This window comes from Diabrotica undecimpunctata, chromosome 9, assembly GCF_040954645.1.
Source record: "Diabrotica undecimpunctata isolate CICGRU chromosome 9, icDiaUnde3, whole genome shotgun sequence".
Taxonomy (NCBI): domain Eukaryota; kingdom Metazoa; phylum Arthropoda; class Insecta; order Coleoptera; family Chrysomelidae; genus Diabrotica; species Diabrotica undecimpunctata.
This window is the reverse complement of record NC_092811.1, coordinates 77,029,026-77,054,994: the sequence shown is the minus strand read 5'-3', so window position 1 is coordinate 77,054,994 and position 25,969 is coordinate 77,029,026. Positions and strand designations below refer to the sequence as shown.

Genomic DNA, 25,969 nt, shown 5'->3' with positions numbered 1-25,969 from the left:
CAAATAAGTTTTGCAAGTAACAAGATAGAATTAAGTTGAAAACATAATAAAAGATAAAAAATAAAATCAAAATAAAAAGGGGTCAAAAATCAATAGTTTTCAATATTATCTTTTTCACGTATTTAAAAGCCACATAAAACCTACAAAATTTACATAGAAAATCTTTTTAATATAAAAAAATACAATAAAAAAGTTTCAGCGCAATTGATCAAGTAATTTTCTCAAAATAATTTTGTAACCTAAATTTAAAAAAAGTTATTATTTAAATTATTAGAGCCAACAAAAAAATTTTTCAATACTTTAAAATTTTTTTAGATATAAAAATGACATTCAAACTTTCAAATAAAATTTAATTGAATCATTGAAATACATTGAATATGAGAACATATGGATGTTTTTAAACAACTGTACAATTGTACGCTAGTAAACAAATAGAATAACTTTTATTGAAAATTTTAAGTATTTAAAAATTATGTTAATTCCTTTAATTGGTAAAAGATACTTCAGCTAACATTAAAATTGTAACCTTAACAAACGAAAAAAAGAAGGAAAAAATGACGTAGTCTAGCAAGTGAATATTCATTTATACGTAAAAATATAGAAAATAAATATTTATGCGCTTTTGAAAGCATCATGTTTGAAAGTTTTAACTCATAAGATCCTGATTTAAAAAAGATTGAAATTGGCTTACTAGAAGCTGAGGTAATTGAAATTTTTAAGCGTTTCGCTATTTTGAATGCGTGATTTATATGTTTATATGGCTGGAATTCCTATCTCCACCATTGTCTCTCGTCGATTTTTCTGCATTTTTAAAGTAAATCAAAATTTTAACTAGGTTGTATATATATATATATATATATATATATATATATATATATATATATATATATATAAGGTTCTTGAACTCCTAAGTGGAGCATAGAGCTTCAGTGAAAACGCGCCATCGGGTTCTATTTTGCGCTAAGGCCTTCACCTCATTCCAAGACTTTCCTTGGCCTCTTATCTCGTCCATGATGGATCTTCTCCAAGTTTGTTTGTTTGAGTACAACTAGGTTGTACACAAGGAAAAAAGGTCAAAATTTTATATCTACTCAGTACTTTACAAACAAAGGTAGTTTTTTTATAACGTTTAATTTATTATTTATAAAAAAAAAATAGATGCAACCAACATTTAATTTGAAACTTGCCTCTTCTTATTCTTCTTTTTCCTAATGGGGTTTTGGCTTTGTATGTTACAACTTTCCACAAGCGGATTATTACTCTTTCCTTTTGAACTGTAATTAAGAATTTGTTAGGGTAAATTTTCGTCTTCTATCCTGTGAGTATATTGTCCTTATTTACTTTTAATAATCAGTTATCTTGTCGTTTATAACGTATAAATTGTGCGTAAGGCACAGCGCTTTTCACTTTTAAATGTGTGATAATGCCTAAAACAGTAAACTTTTACCGCATGCCTAAATTAGTTAATGTTTATGTTGCATCAGTTACACAGTGTTTTAACTGTCAGAGGTTCGGTCATACGAAAACAAATTGTAAAAGTAAAGATCGCTGCATTAACTGCGGTGAACTTGCACATTCCGAAGTATGCGAAGTCAAATGCTTCTTCTGTAAGGAACCACATAAAGCCACAGACAAGAATTGCCCAAAATTCCTTAGGCAAAAAAATATCAAAGAGTTAATGGCTTTCGAAAACATGACTTTTTACGATGCAAATGAAGCTATTCCAAAAACATACGTAGACAAAGATGAATTTGTCATGTATGCAGGTGACTTCCCATCTCTTAGGAACAGGAAGTCCAATGACAACAAAAACACTAATGCTAGCATTAACGACTGTGTCATGCCATCATCCTAAAGAAGAACTCATAATTTTAAATCCTCCACTACGAAGCGTTCATTCCAACAGGTGGTCTCTAATTCAAACAGCAAAAGAAGAGTCATTCAAAAAGGATACGACAAAAGAGCGCATGAAGAAAACCTTCTTTTCCCTAATCCACGACCTGAAAAATTGTCATACTCTCTCTCAACAATAAGCTTCAACATCCCATAACACAGACATACCAGAAAATTCTTCTTTTAACTCTCAACAAAACTTAGTCTGGCATTCCAGTGCATTGCAACATATCCAAAATTCTGACTCAGATCCTTTATATAATACCAGAAACGCTTGTCTACATTTTGTCAATAATGCAACAATCGATAATTTAAATATTCTTAAAAATATATTATCCCACACAAACTTGGACTATATGGACCAAGATTCAATCTTAGACTTTGACACACACTAACTTCCCACACACCACAATGTCTCTCAATCCAAAACTAAAAATAATACAATGGAATATCAGAAGTATTAATGCTAATAGGGATCATTTGATTAATCTAATATCTGAAATAGATCCAGATATCATTTTCATCAATAAAACATGGCTTAAGAACGATGCCAGATTTTCCAAACTGCAACCAAACAAAAATTTTCAATAATCACCCAAAAATACAATAGCAATTTCTCCTTTGTATATACTGACGCCTCAAAAAATAAGGGGAGAATAGGATTTGGAATCAATATTCCCAACATTAACTTCAAGTTTTCTTCTAGGCTTCCTGGTGAGATATCTGTAACAAAAGCAGAAAAAGGCTGTTGTCTTCTCGGATTCTCTAAACGCTATAACTAAAATAAAAAATCCTATAATCTCAGCCTCTAATGACTCAATCTATCTCAAAACAAAAAATCTTATCTCACTAGCAATTAAGAACGGTTTTGACATTTTAATCTCATGGATTCCAAGTCATTCTGATATTCCTCGTAATGTAGAAGCTGACTTACTAGCCAAAATAGGAACAAACTTAAATATTCCCTTAGCTATGTTATAAGATTCCCAAGATATTCTAAACTCCATAAAGGAAAAATTATTGATAAATTGGGAGATTCGGAAAAATCAATTGGGGAGCAATACTGCAGAAGAAAAACTACCAATATACGAGAATCCAAACCTCCTTCTCCTTTAACGCATGGTTCTCAACCCTAACATTTACAAACAGAAGACATATCACCACAATAATAAGAATGAGAACAGGTCATTGCTTAACTAAACAACATCTTTTTAAAATTAAAATAATCGACAGTCCGGCATGTGAATGCGGAGCAGTAGTGCAATAACTGACTACATACCATCAATTACATTTTATATATCAATTTATCGTGTTCCTGATTCTTTTTCAATTCTGTACTATTAATTCCATCTTTTCACTTTATAATATGGATAATACTCTCATAGTCATTGTTTATTTTAACCTACTCACTAAAAATTGTACAATGGGAATTCACTCTATAAATTATTGCAGTATATATATATAATATATATAACTCCTAAATAAAATCAAACAAATATGTCATTTATTTAGATATGCTAAAAAAATTTAAATTTTTATTCTTATAGTTGTAAGTATTAAAATATTCACTTTGTTTACATATAATAATTAATTATTCTAATAAATTTACAGTTTTCTCCTGAAGACGTCACAAAATCGTGACGAAATATTGAGACTGAACCAATAGAGTTTTATTTCCTGACCGATTGCTGATACTATAAATCAATATTTAAAACAGTACGGTACATATATATATATATATATATATATATATATATATATATATATATATATATATATATATAGTAAAAAATACGACCGTTGATTAAATTTGGAATATATTCAATGGTTGAATAGCAGAGGTTTTATAACTAACTAGGTATAAGTTTTTCATATTTTGTGATAGTATTTTGTATAGTAAAAACATATCGTGTGTATATAAATAGGTAGAGCACTTTTTACGAATATTAGTAATAATACTAGTCTTTATTTAAAAAAACTGGTTTTCTTTATAAGACAATAGGCTTATCTTTGAATATTGTTGACGTAGTAGTTCGTCTGGTTTTCCTTCAATCTTTAGCGGTAATAACGATATGGCCACCTACCTAACGATGTATTTTTTAATTATTGCTCTAATTAAGTGTTTACTACCGAAACGAACGACAAAAAATGCAATTAAATGTAAAAAATGGATAACGTAATGAATGTCTCAAGAATATTTCGTAATTAGCCGTTTATTCTTATAAATAAAGATCAAAACTTCTCATGTATAAATAAATATCAAGTGAAAACGATAAAGTTAAGTAGGTATAAGAAAAGTTTAGGAGCTATTACGTCTCAAAAAAATATTATCTGTCTATTAGTGTTCAATCACTTTATCCTTTCTATAACACCTATCCATTTCTTGTTTTCTTCTTGTTCAAATTTCCACGATCGACATTAGAAAATTTTAAATTTACTTAAATTGTTTTTTTTTGTTTATTGTGCAGTTCACAATATAATAAGTACTAACCAAATTTTCTTGATTTGTAAAAATAGGCATTTTAAGTTGGAATCAATCTTCTTCTTTAGGTGCCGTGTCCGTAATCAGACGTTGGCCATCATCATGTTTACAATTTCCTGAAACTGTTCTCTATCGGCTGCTGCGCGAAATAATTCTTCGACTGTGGTACCATACCATTGTGTAATATAAGGCAGCCAAGTTTACCTTTCCTTCATTAAGGCGAAGTAAATGGTATTTGGGTCCTCCGATTATATGGCAGTATTCTGTTTTTCTTCTCTTTATGATGTTTGTAAGCAAGCGTTCTGAATTCATCACTTTAAGAATATCTTCATTTAGGTAAAAAAAATAATATTAGGTACACTAAAACAAAAGATTATTTGCAGAATAGTTTTTTTTACTTTACTTCAGTCGTACTGTCACTAATTAGCTTATTGTATATCTTCCATTTTAATGGTTCTGGTTTCATAATTTTTGGGACCCTGTACTTGCTTCAGATGATTAGCAACATTACAGATGTTACAGATAATTAGTACCATATATTGGTGTTGTAACTTGCTAGTCTTCAAAATTACTTGCCGCCTACTCTCTAGTGCCTCGCAGTCGTTTAACCCCTGCTGTACCGTTCGAGCCAACTATCTTCGGGTCAATATGACCCAACTATGATTTACGGTCCTTAATCGAAATAAAATAAGCTAATGGTTCTAAACAAAACTTTATTAACAAAAAATTATAATTAATTAAACAAAAATTATATTGCTAATGTAAATTAAACCTTATTAATAAAAATAAAAGGCATTTTTTTCTTTCCCAGAAAAGCCTAAGAACAAAAATACTTACAAAATTTAATTTAGTTTACAACTGGGACAGTAATAAAAAGAATGGGTTTTACAAATATGTTTGTGATATATGCTGATGTTTTTGTAAATATATACAACATAACATATTAGTCTGGTTAGAGCAAAATTTACAGCGTGCTCGTTAAGCAGGCGGAGTTGGATTGTCCATAGACGGTTTACTGGAGTTGGATCTTCTCTACTCGCTTCTGTTTGTGTTCTTTTTACCAGTTCTTGTGAGTCTTTAGTTCTTGGTAAATTTTTCTGGAAAGTATAAGTGGTTTTACCAGTGTTTTTCCTAATTCCTCAAGAAAAATTCGCCGTTTTGTAAGTTTGTTGGTGTTCCATTGGGGATTTATTGATGTCCATAAAACGTACATGTTGTAGGCAGAAATGTCCAGCATATTATAAAAAACAATCTTTCCTGTATAGATCTGCATTTTTAGAGCATACGAACTTAAACTGTCACATAAAGCCCAAAGTTTTATGCCATATTTCGCTGGTTTGCTAGTAATGTACTGTTTGAAGGGACAGCGGCCTCTAAAGGCAACCGATTGCTCGTCGATGGTAACATTTTCATCAGGGTTAAAAAATTTTGGTAGATTTTGTACCCATTGGAAAATAGAAATTTATTGATGAAGGATGCCGGATAGGAGTTATCTATGAGAATGGACTTCAGTAGATTGAGAGATTCTTCTTTGTAAAGCGGGTTTGTCAACATGTGTACTCTAAGGCTGAGGGCTTGTACCAGGTTAAGTTTATATCTGATTGGGTGTGTCGAATGGTAATTTAAGAAACGGTTGCTAGCCATTTCTTTTCTGTACCAGGTAGTGACTAATCTATTATCCGGTGTGCGAATGATTCGCATATCTAAAAACGGGATACTGTTATCAACTTCAAATTCACATGTAAATTGTAGGTGAGGTTTAACTGCTTTGATCCTGTCTGTCCCTGTTCCGCCCGTTAATTCGCTCAAGAATCGTACCTGCTTGCTACATTCCTGAGAAACACATGTACGACAATAAGCCACATGTGAAAATTATGACATCCTAGAGCTGACAGAAAAGAATCGAAAAGATTCATGTGAAAATTATGACATCCTAGAGCTGACAGAAAAGAATCGAAAAGATTACTTTGGTTTGACAGTCAAAACAGCTTAAACCAACATTCAAATGAAGCCATCGGTTAAAATCAAATGAACTAGTGTTCTTACAGTTTTTCTTGTATTTTTTTGTTTCGTTTGTCTCGTTTAGTTGTTAATATTTAATGTTAAGTTATCGTAGAGTTTTTATAACATCTAAAAAACACTACAAATTGTTTTTGTAAGTATGAACCCTGTTGGTTGTTTACTTATATTCTAAAATCTTTTTTATTTGTAGTGAACTGATGATGCTTTTAAAAATAAAAGCGAAACGTATTCGAATAAATCAATAAAGTAGTTGCCGACTTTTATTTGCCAATTATTGACCGATAAAACCTCTGCTATCAACCATTGAATATATTTTAAATTTAATCAACGGTCGTATTTTTTTCTATATATATATATATATATATATATATATATATATATATATATATATATATATATATATATATATATATATATATATATATATATTTATATAGCTGAGTCTCTTAACTAATCCTTTCATGATTAAATTGTACAAGAGAGAACATAATACTCCAACCTAGAGGCAGCCTCTATCTAACTGTGCTGGCACTCTAGTCCCAGTAATACTGTCAGTATTAGGGATGTGTAGTTCACCATCGAAATAGTTCAAATGAACTATTCTTTCAACTGAACTAATTGAACTATTTCATTAATTTTCATAGAACTAGTTCACTGCGAACGATTTGCATTATAAATTGAGTCTCACCTTCTAGAGAAGAAAATAATGCATGAATGAGACCATATATTTATTATTTTGTGAATGGGATGGACTGACTAGTTTAAAAAAGAAGTGCCGATTAGCCTCAGATAACAGATAATAATTCTTATGAATGTGACAATAACATAAACAGTCTTATCTTAATGTCATAATGGTTCGGATCTTATGCCCATGTATTGGCTTGGACGTTGCCATGCTGTGTTGTTTCTTGTATTGTACTTTTGCAGTAAAAATTTTTAGTTGTGAGTTTAGTAGTTTTAAATAAAAAAAATGTTATTTGCAAAATATTTGAGAAATAAATTTAAAACATTTAAACCTAAACATATGATCGAAAGAAATGGTTCTGAACCCGAACTACTTCCTACGGTAGTGAAAAACTGACTGAAAACCTAAGGAAACGGGCGGCCGGCGCCGAGCTTGTGTGATAATTGAGACGAGACATCTCGCAACCAGTTATGTTAAGGTTGGATTTCGATTTCGGTCCTACAAATAGTTCTTTCGCGAACTAGTTCACTGAACTAGTTCATTTTTGTGAAATAGTTCTCTTGAACTAGTTCGTCTAAAAGAACTAATAAGCACACCTCTAGTCAGTATGCTATGTATATACCTACAGCTTACTTTTGGCTGAATTTCCCTTGTGGTAGCAATAGCATGTGTTGCCGATACCTCTACATTTAGCTGTTTCCTTTTTAGTTATACCAGGTTATGATATAAAAGCTACACTTGTAAGTCTCCACGCTCTATGTATAGTTCTCCAAGCTATTTAAGAGATTTATTATCGTTCAAAGCCGATATGTATTTTATATGTACACTGAACGGAAGTGCCAGCAAATGCAGAGTCGAAACAGTTTACAGTAAAATCACAGTTTTTTTTACCACTGTCTACTAAATTTAAAAATACTTACATATTTACAAAAATACTTAAATTAACAATGTATTAATAGCTTAAATTTACTGTATTGTGTTAAAAAAAAAACACATTTAAAAATTTAAAAATATATTTACATAAATTATACTCAAAATTTACTCTAAAATCATAAAAGCCCTAAATAAGAAAAGCACGTAATATTATACGTATAAAACTAAAAAATAAAAACATTTAGAGTCGTACTAAAGAACATCCACAAATCAACAAACATTAAAGACATAGAAAAAAGGTTAAACGACTTAGGACACGATCCCACAAACATCCGGAATATAAAACAAAGATCCACTAAAAAACCACTACCTATGTTCTTTATAAATCTAAATAAAAATAAAAATAACAAAGGCATATATACAACAAAACATCTTATGCACTCAAATGTAGTTTTTGAAGCACCAACAAAAAGATACTACGGTGCTTGCAATCTCAAGAATATGGACACACAAAAAATTTTTGTCACATAGTACATTTTGTCACGCCTCGCTATTTTTAAAATGCATAGAGAGTCATTTTACGAAAGATTGCTCAAGGAAAACTCAAGATACCAATGTAAATGTGTCAACTGTAATGAAAGTTATCCAGTGAATTACAGAGGCTGCATAGTTTATAAGCAACTACAAGAAAAAATGTACCCAAAACTAAGACAGAAAAACGACTATCCAAATAAAAACATAACGTCCAACATTCAGCCAGGTGTCACATACACCCAGAGAGTACAACCACACACACCACAATTAAATTACCAAACCACATCTAATTTAGCTGTACAAAAAAACTAATGATATGACAGAATTAAAATCCATGTTGAAAGAACTTATAAATCAAATGGGTACAATGATGAATCTGTTCTCCACTCTCGTCAAAAAAATATCCAAATGACTCACCTAATTAATCTTGCTGAATGAAATGCAAACGGCCTATGCAAGCACGAGCATGAAACCCATGCTTTTATATAAACTAATAATTTAGACATAATGCCTGTAAGTGAAACACACTGTACAAATAAAAGCTATTTTAAAATACCAGTCTATGATACATATCATACCTAACATCCAGATGGGATCGCGCATGGAGGGACTGTTTTAATAATTAAACGAAATATCAAACATCACACGATAAAAGGATATAATCGAGATTAACTACAGGCAACAACAGTTTGCGTTTATGACTTCACAGGGCCAATAGTAATGTCTGCCATATACTGTCCGCCAAAACATAACAAAATGGAACAATACCACGATTTGCTCAGATCGTTAGGTAATAGATATATAGCTGGTGGAGACTGGAACGCTAAATATACACAATGCGGTTCTAGGGTTATAACAACTAACGACAAGGGCTGCAAGAATTACTTGCAGCCATATCAGGTAAAAAGTCAACATACTTAAGTACTGGCCAAACAACCTATTGGCCCAGCGATCCAAGAAAACTACCCGATCTACTAGACTTTTGGATTATAAAAGGAATCCGTAAAAATTATTTTCAAGTCGAGTCTTCTGTAGATTTATCCTCGGATAACTCGCCAATCATAACCTCACTGTCCAATATAATTATTGAAAAACCCAAGCAACCCACTCTATATAATCATAAAACAAATTGAAAGTTACATTAAAACGCCACAAGTAATAGAAGATGCAACAAAAGAATTCAGCTATATAGAAAGCAGCTTAGAGATTGACTATTGACTACACTAAACCAGGAAAAAATATTCACCCTACAGAAAAACAAAAAATACTAGAAAAAAGCAGCTACGGAAAAAATGGCAGATACCATGGAATCAAAGAATGTCAAATTCAGAAGTTACTGGAAAAAAGAGAAGAAAATAAAGCTAAAATAATATTGAATATCAAAGGAAGAAAACTTAAGTACTTAGTCCATATGATAAGAGGGCAAAGATACTCATTATTGTAGCTTATTTGCAAAATTCGGAGAAACCGAAATATGGGAAGACGAAGAATATCGTGGCTTAAGAACTTGAGGGAATGGTTTGAATGCAGTAGTGCAGAACTATTTAAAGCGGAAGCCAACAGGGTTCCCATAGCCGTAGAAGATACAAGTTAAAGAAGCAGCAGAATTTTACTATTAGTGAGCTAAATGAGTTGGTTGTAATTCCTAGTCATCCTATTACTTCCAAAGAATCATGAAATTGATCTTGTAGTGGTTTTATTACAACAAGTTTACAACAAGAGCTTAATTGCCTGTAGTTAGTCAGACCTTAGTTTTTTGTAAAAAATTTTTTCGGATAATTATGTACTCCAGGTGAAAGACCGAAAGTATCTATGACAAAAACTTAAATAAGTTAAATTTTTTATATTTAAATTTTCTATCAAAATTTCTTATATAATTAGTAAGGTATTAGAATTTTCATTTATATCCAATTGAAATTTATTTTTACTAATTACGTAAGCAACTTTTTTAGAAAATATAATTGCGAAAAAATCCAAGGTCCTATTCATAACAACCAAACCCTAAACAATCTTGACTGGAGTATATTCATTACGTAAAGATATTTCTAAAATATTCGTATTTAATACTTAAAACGTAAATCATTTTTATTTCCCATAATCTTCTCTAGGCATAAATCTTTGTTTTTTTAATAAACCATGTTTGTTTCTTTACTGTTTTAATTGGGAGTAAATCACAATTTAAATTTAAAGTAAGTTTATTTTTGACGTTTCGTATTGTGTATGTATAATAAAAGTATTGGAGGACGATTTCTGAAGGGAAATCAAAAGGCTAAAAATAAACTTAATAAAGTTTAATTGTGGCTTATTTTCAATAAAACTAGCAATTACTGAGAACATGTTTCTTTATCTCCAAAAGCAACTCGACTGATATTGATCTTATTCCTAACTGCCAGAGTGAGCTAAAAGGTTATTTTGGCCTCCTCTTCTCTAAAAACTTCTTCAATACAGACACATGATGTTAAAAGGCTTTTATAAACTAAAGACTAAACTTTAAAATTACACAAACTTTTTCCTATATGCTTCTTTGTTGCCTACTTTCTGGTAAAAAGTAGAGTGGCAAAGTTTACATGCTCCGTTGATATTTTATACAAATTTGCGAGATAGTGAATTTAGTAAATCGTTTCTAATAATATCTTTTGTAATTAAGATGAACACGTACAATGGTTTTTATTGTTAACCTTAGATTCACTAACCTAGAAACTTTAACAACTCTAGGAACCAACAATAGTAATACATTTTACGCTCACTGAATCCGAATAATGTAAATTTGGCAGCGGAACGGCAGCAAAAAGATAATAATAATAACAACTTGCTTTAATTTTTTTGCGTTTACCTGTGTCATATATATGCAGTAAATTGATTATTTATATTTAACGTTTGCAAGATCTCTGCACAATACAATACACTAAAAGTAAAAAATAGATAATAAATAAAAATATTTTGGTTATTTGGTTATTTTCTGTTTAATTTCAATTAATGTCGTTAACCTAAGTGCTATATTTTTAGTAAAGTATATTTCACAAATTTGCGACTATTTTGGAATAGGGATGAAAGCCTTGACAAACCGTCCGCTGCGCTGAGGACTGAGTTTAATATCAATTTCTCCCAATATTTGAAGCACTGTCGAAAATAAGCGAAAATACAGTTTTAACTGAGAATGTATTTTATGTTCATTTAGAGAAATATACAATTATTAGTGCAAAAATAAAAGAAAATTGCAAACTTTATTGTTTCTAAATTATAGTTGTAATAATAAAATATTAACATTTTTTACAACAATTTTAACAACACTCAAAATTTTTCCTAATAAGGAAATGGTAAATAACATTACCTTACAGTGTAATAAGAATTAGATCCATACTTATAATCCGGTATCTTTATTTGTATTGTTAATGATGACTGGGTTAATAGCTTCAATGCGATTTTCATTCATACAACATTCTTTTATTAAATTTTGACATTTCTGCACACTTTTTTCTCACATTGCAGGTGTAGCAGTATTTAATACTTTTTGCCATGTTTCAAAAACTGCTGCGTCACTGTAACTGTTACGCCTAAGGGTTTCATGGAAAACTTAAGAATCTAAAAAAATCTTTAAAATGACTACTGATAAAAGTGGATTGCATAAAAATTAAGGTAAGTTATCTTCTTCTGCTTCTTCTTTTTATATAGACATGACTCTGTGTGTTTTTTAATGCGCCTTCAGTAAGTTGTCGTTCCATCGTTTTCGTGGTCTTTCTACTGATCGTCTTGATATTGGAGAATCGTCTCTTGCCGTCTTTACTACTCTATTTGTTGTCATTCGGCTTATATGATTGTGCCATTCTACTCTTTTATTTCTTACCTAGTTCTAAATGTTCTCCACCTTGAATCTACGTCATATATCTGTACTTCTAGCTCTGTCCCATAGTAACTCGCCATAAATTTTTCTAAGTGTTTTCATCTCTGCTGTAGCTAACATCCTTTTTGTCCTCTCTGTGTCAGGTCTTGTTCCTGCCGCGTATGTCATTATTGGCCTGATGACTGTTTTATAAATTCTGCCTTTTGTTTCTATCCCGATTTTTTTATTTCTTCATATTGTTTCATTCAGGTAGCCTGCGGCTCTGTTTGCTCTGTTCACTTGATCTTCCACTTCAGTTTCGAGCTTTCCATAGCTAGATAATGTGATGCCTAGATGTTTAAAATCCATCACTTGTTCTATTATCTAACCTTTCAGCTCCAATTTACATTTTAGTAAATATCCTGTTGTAAGGTAAGTTATAACTAAAATAAAGTCCATTTATATTTTTTGTGGCGCAATAAGTAACAAGCTCACCCCCGCCAAAAGCACCCTGGTTGAAACTATTACTTGCTCCTTCATTTACAATTTACTTTACTTATATACAAACATTACATTCTAAAAGTTAAACTGGTTTAAAAGGTTTAGTTTTAAAAAAATCCGAGTTTAAAATAAAAACACCCTTTTCGGAATGTCTCAAAAAATACCTTTTTTACAAAATAGCTCAATAATTAAAAAGATACAGCAAAATACTAGAATACAAAAAAGAAAAAGCTTTTTTTACTTATGATTTTATTATTTGTATTTCTTTTACTAAAAATTAAACGAGATATAATTGTTTAAAAGTTTTATTCGTATGCGATTAGCTCCATCCTCGAGTCCTTTCAGCACAACCCTTTTAACAACAAAGTGTTCGAAAAAAACTTAATATACAGCCCTTTATAGCTTTTAAAATAAATACCAAAACGATTTTTTGACGCATTGGCTAGCTAAAAACTATAGGAGTCAAGAATTAAAAAACCAATAAATTATTTTTTAAAATTTTAGAGCACGTATAATTAAAGCATATTTTACAGTAATAACGCTGAACTATTAGATTTTTTAAAAGCTAGTAGGCACTGTGCAATATTGTAATATGGAGCTACCAAGGATATACAAATAAATTTAAAAAATGTCGAAGACTTAGAAAAGTATCTTGAGCAAAAACGATATGATTCCTTTATTAAGGATGCCACCAAAAGCAGTGCAGTCAAACCATCATCCCTTGTTCCCACTGTGGCTTGTCCATGGCTTGACCCACTGTGGCTTGGCAATAAACACATTAGTTCAATTAATTGAGGGTGCAGGTTATTGAAGGATTTTTGCAACAAATCAGAATGCAAAATATCCTGATCCAGAAAAAATATAAAAATTATTTTTTTGTAATTGCAAAACGGTTGTGGTGATTCATGCAACTGTTAAGCAGCTTATGCAATCCCACTTAAATTTGATGTTTGGGAGAAACCTGTTACAATAGTGTTCCAATTGTATGTAGATCAACCAGAGGAAGAGTTATAGTGACGTCAGTACTCACGATGATTTATGATTTTGTATTTGTAAATATTTATGAAAAAATTTGTGGATTAAATACCCAATTATTTTTTAATGTAATTATTTTAGCATTATCATAAATTATTTAATTACGCTATTGAATACGTGTTTGCCCTTTTTTAATAGGTCATAATAAGAGGTGGTTCTCAGGGTGGATAAATTATTATATTATTATAATTCCAGAAAATTAATGTATCATTATAAAACCTGCTGTAAGATTTGAGGTGCACATTTATAATTAATTTTGACAATCTAGTTTTAAGCCTATTAACACACAGTAGATGTTGAAGTACAGGGTAAGTTGAGCTTAACTAGAAATTTGCATGCAAATATTTCCACATCCATTAAATATGGGATTGATGCAATAACGGAGGCTTCTTAGGGTTGCAATATTAAAAGGCTAACTAAGAGTTGAAAACTTACAGTACAATAATTAATTACGATTCAATAATATTAATTATATTAATTATATTGTATTGTAACATCAAATTAATAAAAAATATCAGTAAATCTATTTTTTTACTTTAGTCATAATAAAGGGTGGTTTTGAAGGATTGACATGTTAATAAAATTAGTAAATAATATTTTAAAGTACCAAACAATCTGCGTGTGACATATTTTAACGTTATTCCTGTCTAAGCTTTACTTTTAGCTTATATAAATTTGGACAATAAGGGGTAGTTTTCACCCTAAAAAGTAATTAGCACATATTTGCACAGAGTCGATTTTGAATTGAAGGTTATATTAAGCGTACCCATACATTTTCATGCAAATCGATACATTATAAAAAAATTCTGAGGTGTTCTACTATTTTTATCGACATATCCTAGAGTAGAACTCCTTATTTAAAATAATCTTTTTTAAAAACAATTTTCGAAGTGGAAATCGAAACGTCCAAAATAAACGTAAAATGTAATTTATATATTATTCGATGTGGTTAATATAAATATAATATTTTATTTAAAATATGTTACATTTTCTTTAATTGTGCATTTGTAAATTTTATTAGGTTTATCATATAAATAATAATTTTTTTAGTTCATTAGAACAAAATGTTTGGATCTTTTAATTATCATATTCCTGTGTAACTAATGGAGAAAATTATTGTGTATTATATCCAACCATAATTTGGAATTTCTTAAATTTAACTTCATGGTGACAATGCTACATTTTTACAATCCATACATTGAAATTTTGGTAGAAAATTCTGCTTTAAGTGTTTTAGACTAATTATTATTTTATACTATATGAAGAAATATTAAGGATAATTCCCCATTCATCATTGAAGTTATGTTTGATGCCAATTCAGTTTTATAACTTATTTTAATACTAAAATAGAAATCAATAGTTCCATATAAACAAAATTGCTGGTATAAGCCATAGCTTACTCCCACATATTGGATGAAGTTGTGCTATGGTATAACAAGGGTATAACGTTAAATACAAATGACAATATGCAGAATTTAAGTATATTTTTCTTGTGTAAATCTTTCAATTTTAATCTAATGTAATCTAATTTGATCTAACTAATATCCTTAATGTATTTATTTTGCTTGTAAGAATATATAATAGATATGCATGTATAACTCAAGACAAAACAAAAATCAAAATGAACTGAAACCCACAATAAAATACATAATTATAATGTATTATAACAATGGAATTCAAGTCACATCCCTAATGTATTTTTAATTGGAACACACAATGAAATCAATGCTGTTTACTCTATTAGAAACGATGACTATCATGCATTGTGGTCATCAATCACGACGAAGAATGAACATCTTGATAAGCTTATGTGAAGGTACCCAAGTTGGTTTTAATTGATTTGAATGCATGAACATGTCTTTGCGGCATAAGCTAGGGAATAAGTTGTATCATTTACTAATGGTATTTTATGTAGTAAACATACTAGAAATTTAACAATAAATTACGCATAAATCTTTAAAAAAATTTCTTCATTCCACATGATATTTTGAAAATAATAACAGGTGGAATTTACTTAGATTGTCCGTGAAAAATTTTAAGTAGGAAATATTTGTATGTTTTAAATAAAATTTATCTATATATATATATATATATATATATATATATATATATATATATATATATATATATTCGTGCTCCAGTTCTTTTGGGACAAGCAGGACAAACTTCTTATTTACAAATCTATTTTAAAACCGATATGGCTTTTTAGCAGCCTAAATCTGGGGTATGGTAAATATCATCATACAAAAACTTTAAACGATTCGAATCAAAAGTACTTCGATAAATCGATAATGCTGCTTAGAATATTATAAATTAGGGTTTACACCACGGTCTACATGTAACAAGAGTTAGTGAAACTATTTCTGTTGTAAGCTATGCATAAAAAACCAAGCTAACTTGAAAAATCTAAATCCGATTGCCATGAATCTGATAAAAATTTTACATGAAACAAGATTGAAATGATCAGACCCTTTGGATTTTTGGTAAACCTGGAGAAACAATGGGCAATGTCTTTCTATTGTTAACGTGGTAATTAAAGAAATAATAAACTTTACGAAAATAGGGAATATAACAAAATAAAACCTAATATTACTTATGTATGACTTCATATGAAATTGTTAAAAAATAGGAATATTAAGGGAGAATGCTATACACATTTGCACAGTAACAGCTACTATTTTATCATAATTTTAACACATCATCTATCGATCACAAAAAACCGAATATGTTCGGAGAAAAAATAAGATTAAACTTAAAAATAAAGGTATAATAATATACTCTAAATAGGTATCGACGGTCAATAACGTAAGAGTATAATTATGTGAGATAAAAAGCAAACGAATCTTCCAAGACGCAACTTCCAAATTTTGCGGATTGCAATTTTCTTATTAAAAACAATAAATAATATATGTACATAAGTAAACTTTTGTAAACCTTATAAAGTCACATAGTGGAACGTAGCCCAGCAGCTAAAATCCAAATAAGACATATTTTAGTATAATTATAATCTATGACATAAAAATTAGCTTATAAATATACAGATTAATAGCACTGCCAACAAATAAAAGTATTATAAGTCTAAAAAACAACTTTTAAGAATTATAGAGCAAAACTATGGCACTATAACATTACACTTTTTTTCTCTGGATTTGCTAGAAGTCCAAAGGGTCTGGTCCTTTTAATTTTCTTTTATGGAAATATTGGCTGGGTCCATGGCGAGCGAATTTAGATGGCAAGATGTTCTACTCTTGTAGAGTAGATTCATTTGTTAACTGTAGATTGTGGTGTAAATACTGATTCATAGTATACGAAGGAACATTGTCGATTTGGCGTAATAGTTTTGTTTAAAATCGTTTTGATTTTTTTCGTTGGTATTACTCACTCTACCTTAGATTGGTGCTACATATAGCCATATCGGCTTTAGGATATATTTGTAAATCGGAAGTTTGTTCTGCACGGTAATGTTTGATTCTCTAGTACCAATATTTAAAATTTAATTGTCTACTATCACTAACATGAACTATATGAGTAAATAAAAAGAATTATTAAGCATAATCAAAGAGATGAAAATACAATACTTGAGTCATGTGTTGAGAGGTAAAAGATATGAATGACTTCAAATCATATTAAAAGGTAAAGTACAGGACAAAATATCAGTTAGAAAACGGCAGAACTAGGCTTAAGCTTTTGGAGTGTTTTTTATGGAAACAAGTGGTGCGCTACCCTTTTTTAAAGCAAACGTCATCTACGTTATTTTATATTGTGAGTTAGAAGTCACAGTTTCGGTGTTTGAAGATAATGCTCTGGAGATAGTAAGAAATTCGTTCTGTTCCGTTCGAAACAGAACGGTGCTCTGGTAGAATGACAAACCTGCAAATTAAAAGACAGTCAAACGAAGATTTAAATTCGCCAAAAAATCAGATCATTGGGGCGATTATCGCAGAGCTCTGACTGAATATAATAAACTACTGAGGAGTACAAGAAGAGAATCATATAGAAGGTATTTCGAGGAGATACAACAGACTTCAGAAATATCAAAGCTCCATAAAGTTTTCTCAAAGGACCGTCAAAAGGATACTTCCTCACTGTAAAAGAACTTCGGTGAGTACATTCAGAATGACGAAGAGATCCTAAAGAGACTTTACAGAATGCACTTTCCTACATCTGAAACAAAACTGATATCACCAGACATATGACAGCAGACTCAATTAAAAACCAAAACTTATGATTCTAAAAAAAATGGCACGTGGAAAAAGAAGTGGTATAGAGATAAAATCTAACTGCCAATAAACTCATTTAATACTAAAAGCGCGGTCGTTCCAATTTTGTCCCATTTCAAAATTCATCTCTGCAGTAAATATTCTATAATTATTATAGCCTTAAAATTGTATGACATCTTGTGAATTATCGGGTACATTACATACTCAAAACTATATGTCTACTGTGATAACAATTTTTTTGTTTTAATACGAAAATACTTTAAAGCGTGGATGGGTCATCCTAGACCCAATTATCCATATTAGTATAATTTATTTACAATTGATACATACTAATTTATATTGGAGTTTAGGGTGTTACTGCTTATAACTAATGTCGAAATACATAATACCGTCTAAATGGAGGGAATACCATACTTATAGTCGCCAGATCGTCCATTACAACTACTACTATTGCAACAAGTGCAAGTACGTGTTTTTCACTTTTATTGAGTACATATAAAGTCTCATGACTATGAATAATCGACCTTTGACTCATCAACAACTTGTTGATGCAATAAATGTGATTTTAGGAGACGAAGTATTATACTGATGAAGAGTGGCCCAAGTTGATTCTACGTCTGATGACGACACGTAACTGACAGTGTCTCAGTCTGAGAGTATCGTTGTTGAACGTATGTTATAATATATTTTTATCTATAAGATGATACTATTCCGTACTTTTATGTGTTTTGTCGTTCTGATATAAAATGTATTTTCAGTGAATAACGACAGCCTATCGACAGAAAGCAGAGGACGTAGTCTACGACGCAGAGGTGGAGGTAGACGTGGCCGTAGTCAACCACCGGTCAGAGCAGCAGGAAGTAATTACGAAATTCTTTCTCAAATTTCTGTTGCCTCAGAAATTATAGCTCCTTTGGAAGATCGAAGCATTGTGTAATGCATCTGCTGGTAGAAGAATACACCAAAACGTGTTCAAAGATATTTCCGGGCCTACGCCATATGCCAAACGCCGTGTCGATGAAACATGTAACAGTGCTTAGCGACTTCTTATTTAGGATAAAATTTTAAAACATCACTGACCGTACTATTCAAGAAGCAGCCAAGTTCATTCAAACACTTGGTCTTTAACATTTCTAGAATCATTTATATATATATATATATATATATATATATATATATATATATATATATATATATATATTTATATATATATATATATATATATATATGTATATATATATGTATATATATATATTATATATATATATATATATATATATATATATATATATATATATATATATATATATACGATGAGCCATGGGTTCTAAAGATATAGATTTGGATTCATTATGGTCCGAGAAGTGGGGCAATGCTTTTGTAAAAGCGGCAATGTCACGTGAAAAATTTCGAGAAACAATGAAATATTTAAAATTCGATGTTAGGTCTACACGATGGCATAGACTAAAAGATGACAAGTTTGTCTTTGCAGCTATGTTCCAGGACCATACATCACTGTCGACGAGCAACTGTTTCCATCAAATTGTAAGTGTAGGTTCACTCAGTTTATAGCACAAAATCCGAAAAATATGATCAAAAATTCTGGATGGCCGTGGACAAAGACACAAACTACATTGTCAATGCTTTTCCGTATTTCGCGAAAGAAATTTTGTACAGTACAATACTTCCAAAGACAGGTACTATCTGATTGACTGTTTATCAGGTCAAAAGCAATAAAAATGTGATCATGCTTAGTACAGTGCACTCGGATGTACAAACTGCAGCCACTGAGAAAAAGAAACCGGAGACTATTGAATTTTATAATGAGACAAAATATGGTGATGGTTTAGTGGAATGACATGCAAGTATTCAGCGACGGCATCGTCTGGGCGTTGGCCACTTTTCACGTTTTACAATTTTTGGACTTAGCTGAAATAAATGGCTGGATCTTATATAAATCCTTAAATAAATCGCAAATAAGTCGCAGAAATTATGTTATGAAGCTAGGAGAAGAACTCTCAGAGAACTACACAGGGACTAACCGAGCTGCCATCCCAGATGAAATCGATGAACCTCAAAAAAAACGAACACGTTGTGAAATTAAATCACAGTGCTTTGGAAAGTCTATAAAAAATGCACTTCTACCCAATACTTTGTTCATTATGTAGGTAACAGCACTATCTACTAATGTTTTATATTAGTTTTTCATTTTGTTTCTTACCAGTATTTATTATAAAATAAATATATGATATTTTATTTAAAGATTCTTTTTACATTTTCTACGTAGATATTACGGGTTCAAAATAACCCATCCGTGGTTATAGGACTGGCAGAAATGTTCACGCTTTTATTGTTAAGCCATTGTTGTCCACCGTGCCCGGACGGGATTTATTCAGTACATGCATAGAAGAGAAATATATTGCTCTACAAAAAAATATGTAGGATACCACAGACTAGCTTAGGACAGAAATACAAATCAAAGGCATGCTGGTGACAAGGGTGAATTTTATACATAAACCTTGAAAAAGCGAACAGGAAAAAAGTGTCCTGAGACAAATATGTCTACCGATATTTATACTAAAGTCTCCATAATAAATATATTACTACCACATTAAATATGGTGTATTTATTAAAAGTCAGATACATCAGGAACAGTATGCGTATCAAGCAGAATTCTCTACGAAAACAACATTGCACCATTTAGTATACAGAGTAAAGTACGTTCTAGAAAACCAAGAGATGATACTGGGCACATTTCTTACCTATTAAATTTTCAGAAATAGGCTATCAGTATATGGTGACTAAAGTTTATATCTATTACGGAATATATCTATTATATATATACATATATATATAACTATTTTGCAGCTATTTCTGCATTTGATTTATTATTATGATTTTTGAAAACTGCCAGGCATACAATCTGCGAGAAGATAGCTCGATAATGCGCCATGTCATTCGGAAATTTTAAATAAGCAACCAACAAATTCCTGGAGAGTACATAAAATAAAACAATGGTTAACGAATAAAAATATTCTATTTCATTAGGATTTTTTCTAATTGGAATTACTGCAGTTAACCAAATGGAATGAAAAAGAAAAAATATTTACAGTAGACTAACTTATACATAGTTTTGGACATAATGTATTAAGACTGCCCCCTTTCTATTGTCAATTCAATTCCATTGAACATATTTGGGGAATATGCAAAACTTACTTACAATATCTATATTGGACGTAACGGTTACAGTAACGCAGCAGTTTTAGAAACATGGCAAGAAACATTAAATAGGTACTACTATTTGGGAAAAAGCCTGCGAACTGTGCGAACATGTTAAAAGTTAATAGAATAATGTTGGATGCGTGTAAATCACATTGATGTAATTAACCCATTCATCATTATCATCACAGTGATTATGAGTATGGATCTAATTCTAGATTACACTGTACGATAATACGTTTTCATTTTCTCAATAAGAAAAATTTTGAGTGTTATTGTTAATATTTTATCAGTAAATACTTACTACTCTAATTTAGAAACAATAAAATTTGTAGTCTTATTCTATTTTGGCACTAATAATTGTCTGTTTCTGTAAATGAATATCAGTTAAAACCGTATCTTTGCTTGTTTTTGGCAGTACTTCAAATATTGTGAGAATTTGCTATTAACTCAGTACAGCGGACCGTTTAAGTCGAAGCTTTCATCCCTAATCCAAAATAGCCGTAGATTAGTGAAATATACTTTAGTTATATTATTAATGAATCAGGTTACTTAAGCGAAGAAATTATATATTTTAAAAGATCGAAATATTTTTCGATCTTTTGAAAGTTTATATATCTGGAATTTATTACAATTGCTTTACTATTTATTTTTTATTTCCATTTTACAACATTATTACAATTAAAATTAATGACAATTGCTTTTAATTAAAATAACCATATTATTTCGTTGAGACTCTAAAGTATAGATTATTTTATTATTGGCTTGTGTAATATGATTTTAAGTCAATGATTATACTTATTGGAGGTTCTAGTATATTCTATAAGCACTTTGATTTTCAGTTTTATTTATTTGACACCGTTTTATATTTTTCTGAGATTTATACACAACCTTAAAAAATAGTGTTTAAATAAATCAAACTATGACAGATCAATAGTTAGCAATTGCCGTTTTTGTATTCGACGATACATAGTTAAAGTCTATGAAGGTCACAACAGCGACAAAGTGACACAAAAAGATTGCACAAATGGTTATAACACAACTTAAAAATATGTCTTCTTCTTCTTCTTTTTCCTTTGTGTGTATATAAGCTTTAAAGCCTGTTTCTTCTTCGACTTTAGCCTCCTAAATTGTTTAAATTATCTCACGATCATTTTCTTGGTCTTCCAATACTTCTTCGTCCATTTGGTGACTTATCTCGTGCTATTCGTACTATGCTATCCTCTGCCATTCTACTAATGTGTTCGTTCCACCCCTGTTTTCGTTTTGTCTTCCATTCATTTATGTCTTCTGTATTGCATGCTCTTCTTATTTTTTCGCTTTTCTCCCTATCCAACAGACTCTTCCCCTGATATTCGTCAAAGTATTTTCATCTCTGTTGTTTCTAGTAGTCGTCTCATTCTGCTTTAAAGATTCTTGTTTTTGTGTCTTGTCTTAGGTGTTTGTTCTTCCAGATTGTGTCGTTAAGAGATCACTTTACTTGCTTTTAAGCTTTGTTGTCGTACTTCTTCTTCAACATCTTTGTTACTAGTTATATATTATATTCCTAGATATCTAAACCTTGCTTCCTGCTTTATTATTTTCCCATAAATTTCGATTTTCCATCGTAGTTGAAAAAATGTAATAAGTGTAATTTATTACGCTACAACCAGCAGTCGATGTTGTTAATACTAAAATCTGCGAGAATATAAAGTATATACAAAAATAAAGAAAAATGTAATTTCTAACAACAATAATAATAACCAATCAAAAATTATGTTACCTAATACTGCTGTAATATACAGTAATAAAAATGAATCGCCGACATGTTTTTACGGGCATCACTTCAGAATGACTGCACCAGATTCCATAATTCTCTTTTTGTTTTGTTTCAGTTTTCAAGACTTCAAAAAAGTTTTTTTGTCCTTTATAACTAATAGATGGCGCCATATTATGACTAACAAAAGAAGCTAGGATTAACAATAAATAAATTTCTAACAATTAGTCTAAATTAGCAATAAATAACAAAATAAATTTCAGTATTAATAGATTGGGCAGAAGCCATATCACACTGAATATTGAGATAATCCGTACTCGTACCCCCTCCACATTACCAAAGTGTCATGTCTGCCATCGAGTTCTACTCTGCTGCGGTTTATATTGTATTATATAGAAAAGTTCAGTTTTTCTCTCAAGAATGTCGTTTTCTAATGAAATAGTAGATACATAATATCAATGAAAAAATCAAATTTAAATATTTTAAATGTGCTGTTATTGGATGTAACAGTAAAAGTCGTATAAATAATACCTAATATTTTATTGTTTACCTGCTCCAAAAAGGTTCAGTTGTTATAACTTATTATTTTGATATTAAAAAGACAGTTGACCAATTAAAAGGCTGTTAAAAGGCAATTAAAAAACTGTATTAAATTTAAAGTATATTTATCGTAACACAAGAGTGTATTGAATACTTAATTATAGATTTACAAAATCCATTTTTCAAAATATTAACACAAACCCAAAGCTAAAAGTTTAATTTGGATTAATTGAAAGAAGTTTATGACATGAAATAACCGTAAATATCTTTTTATGTAAGTTTCTGCTGTAGCTTGGTCATTTATGCATAGGAGAACAGGACAGGATACATAATACCGTTTATTAGGATTATAATTAAAACTAACCTAAATTTCTAGCTTAGTGTTTGCTTTATTTGTTTGTGTTTATATTTGGAAAAAAATACTCGATAAACTCTTGTGTTAGGATAAATATGTTTTAATTTTAATAGTTTTCCAGCCTTTTAATTGGTCAACTGTCTTCTACTATAAAAATAATCAGTAAAAAGTCTGAATTATTTTTAAAACAATTACACAATGGAATGTAGTGACCTTTATTTATACGACTTTTACTGTTGCATCTAATTACAATGCATTTAAAATATTCAGATTTTTTAGCAAGTTGATTTTTTTCATTGATATTATATACTATTTCATTAGAAAACTACGTTCTTGTCAGAAAAATCGAACTTTTCGGTATAATACAATGTAAACTGCGTAAACTAAAGGTAATTGCCTTTCGAATTACCATTTATATATAAATATGTCGATGACATCATATGTGCAGTTCCATCTTATCACATCAATACCACATTAAACATTTTTAATTCATTTAATGAACATCTTCAGTTCACAATTGAAACCAAGACAGATCTTAGTATACCATTTTTAGACACAAAGGTAATAAGAACAAATGACAATATTCTGACATTGGATTGGTACCAAAAGCCAACAGCATCGGGAAGGTATATGCATTACTTTTCAAACCACACCACTCGTCAAAAATATAATACAGTATTGGGTATGAAAAACAGGGTAATGTCCATTGTTGATGATAATTTGTTACAAAAAAATCTGGACATATTATAGAAAATTTTTTGAAACAACGGCTATCCTAAACATATTTTAAAAAAACTCATTTACAGCAGCAATTTCTATGATGGTCCTGTCCTTGACTCTAACAATGAGTCAATCAAATACAAAAAACTCCCCTTTATTAACGGTCTAACCCAGTCTGTCGTATCCATATTCAAAGATGTTTCCAATATTAATATAGCTAAATACAATACCATAAATAGCAAACAACTTTTTTCTAAAATTAAAGACCCAGTACCAACCTTATATAGGAGTAATGTGGTATATGAAATACCGTGTCTAGGATGTGAAAAAAGCTACATTGGCCATACACCGCAGTGGCTAAAACAACGTATCACACAGCATAAAAGTGATTGCCGCTTAGGAAAAAATTCTTGCGCAGTTGTCGAGCACTACAAAAACACCGGTCATCTGTTAGATTACAACAATGCTCGTATTTTGGTACAGACTGAAAATTACAAAAGTAGGTTATTTTTGGAGATGTACCACATTAACAAAAATAAACAAACTTTAAATTATAAAACAGACACGGGGCAATTAAGCAACATATATTGCAATATATTAAACAAAATTTAAAACTACACTCACCTTAATGATTAATCATACTAACTAGCCTTAATGATTAATTAAAGAAATACTATTCCTCTAATGTTTTCTTACATTGTTATTTTTTGCATTTTGAAATAATTTTTACTTGTTCCATCTTATTTATTGTTAACGAACGTGCTCAAAGATATTTTAAATTTTAACATGCATTTTATTAAATGTACAGATTCATCAACAATAATGTTATTTTAATATTCAATTTTATTTATGTGTATAATCTTTTAATTTCTGTAAGTATTGTAAATCTAAGTGTACGTCAGTGTTTTGAAATGTTGGTTTTTTACAGTTACTCCCGATGAAGCTATTAAATAAATGGCGAAATATTGAGCTTTAGAAAAAACAAAGATTTTTTATTTAATATAGACCACATACCCGATATTTCCAACATATTTATATATAAATATATATATATATATATAAATATATATATATATATATATATATATATATAAATATATATATATATATATATATATATATATATATATATATATAAATATATATATATATATATATAAATATATATATATATATAAATATATATATATATATATATATATATATATATATATATATATATATATATATATATATATCAGTTAAATATATCAGATAATATACTACTTTAAATTCTACAGTGGACACAGTTTTGACTCAGAATCACGTATTCAA

At 30.0% G+C, this 25,969-nt stretch overlaps 1 protein-coding gene across 4 annotated transcripts in view; it reads left to right on the top strand.

Annotated features, from left to right (window-relative positions):
• LOC140450159 (uncharacterized) overlaps positions 1 to 25,969 on the top strand; it is a 114,034-nt gene that overhangs the window by 44,804 nt on the left and 43,261 nt on the right. For 2 of the 4 annotated variants that reach the window (XM_072543609.1, XM_072543610.1), the window contains one exon: positions 11,979 to 12,125. The exons of the other annotated variants lie outside the window; for them this stretch is intronic. The gene's annotated coding sequence lies outside the window, so the exon portion shown is untranslated. The remainder of the gene's footprint in view (positions 1 to 11,978; positions 12,126 to 25,969) is intronic. 4 annotated transcript variants of the gene reach the window in all.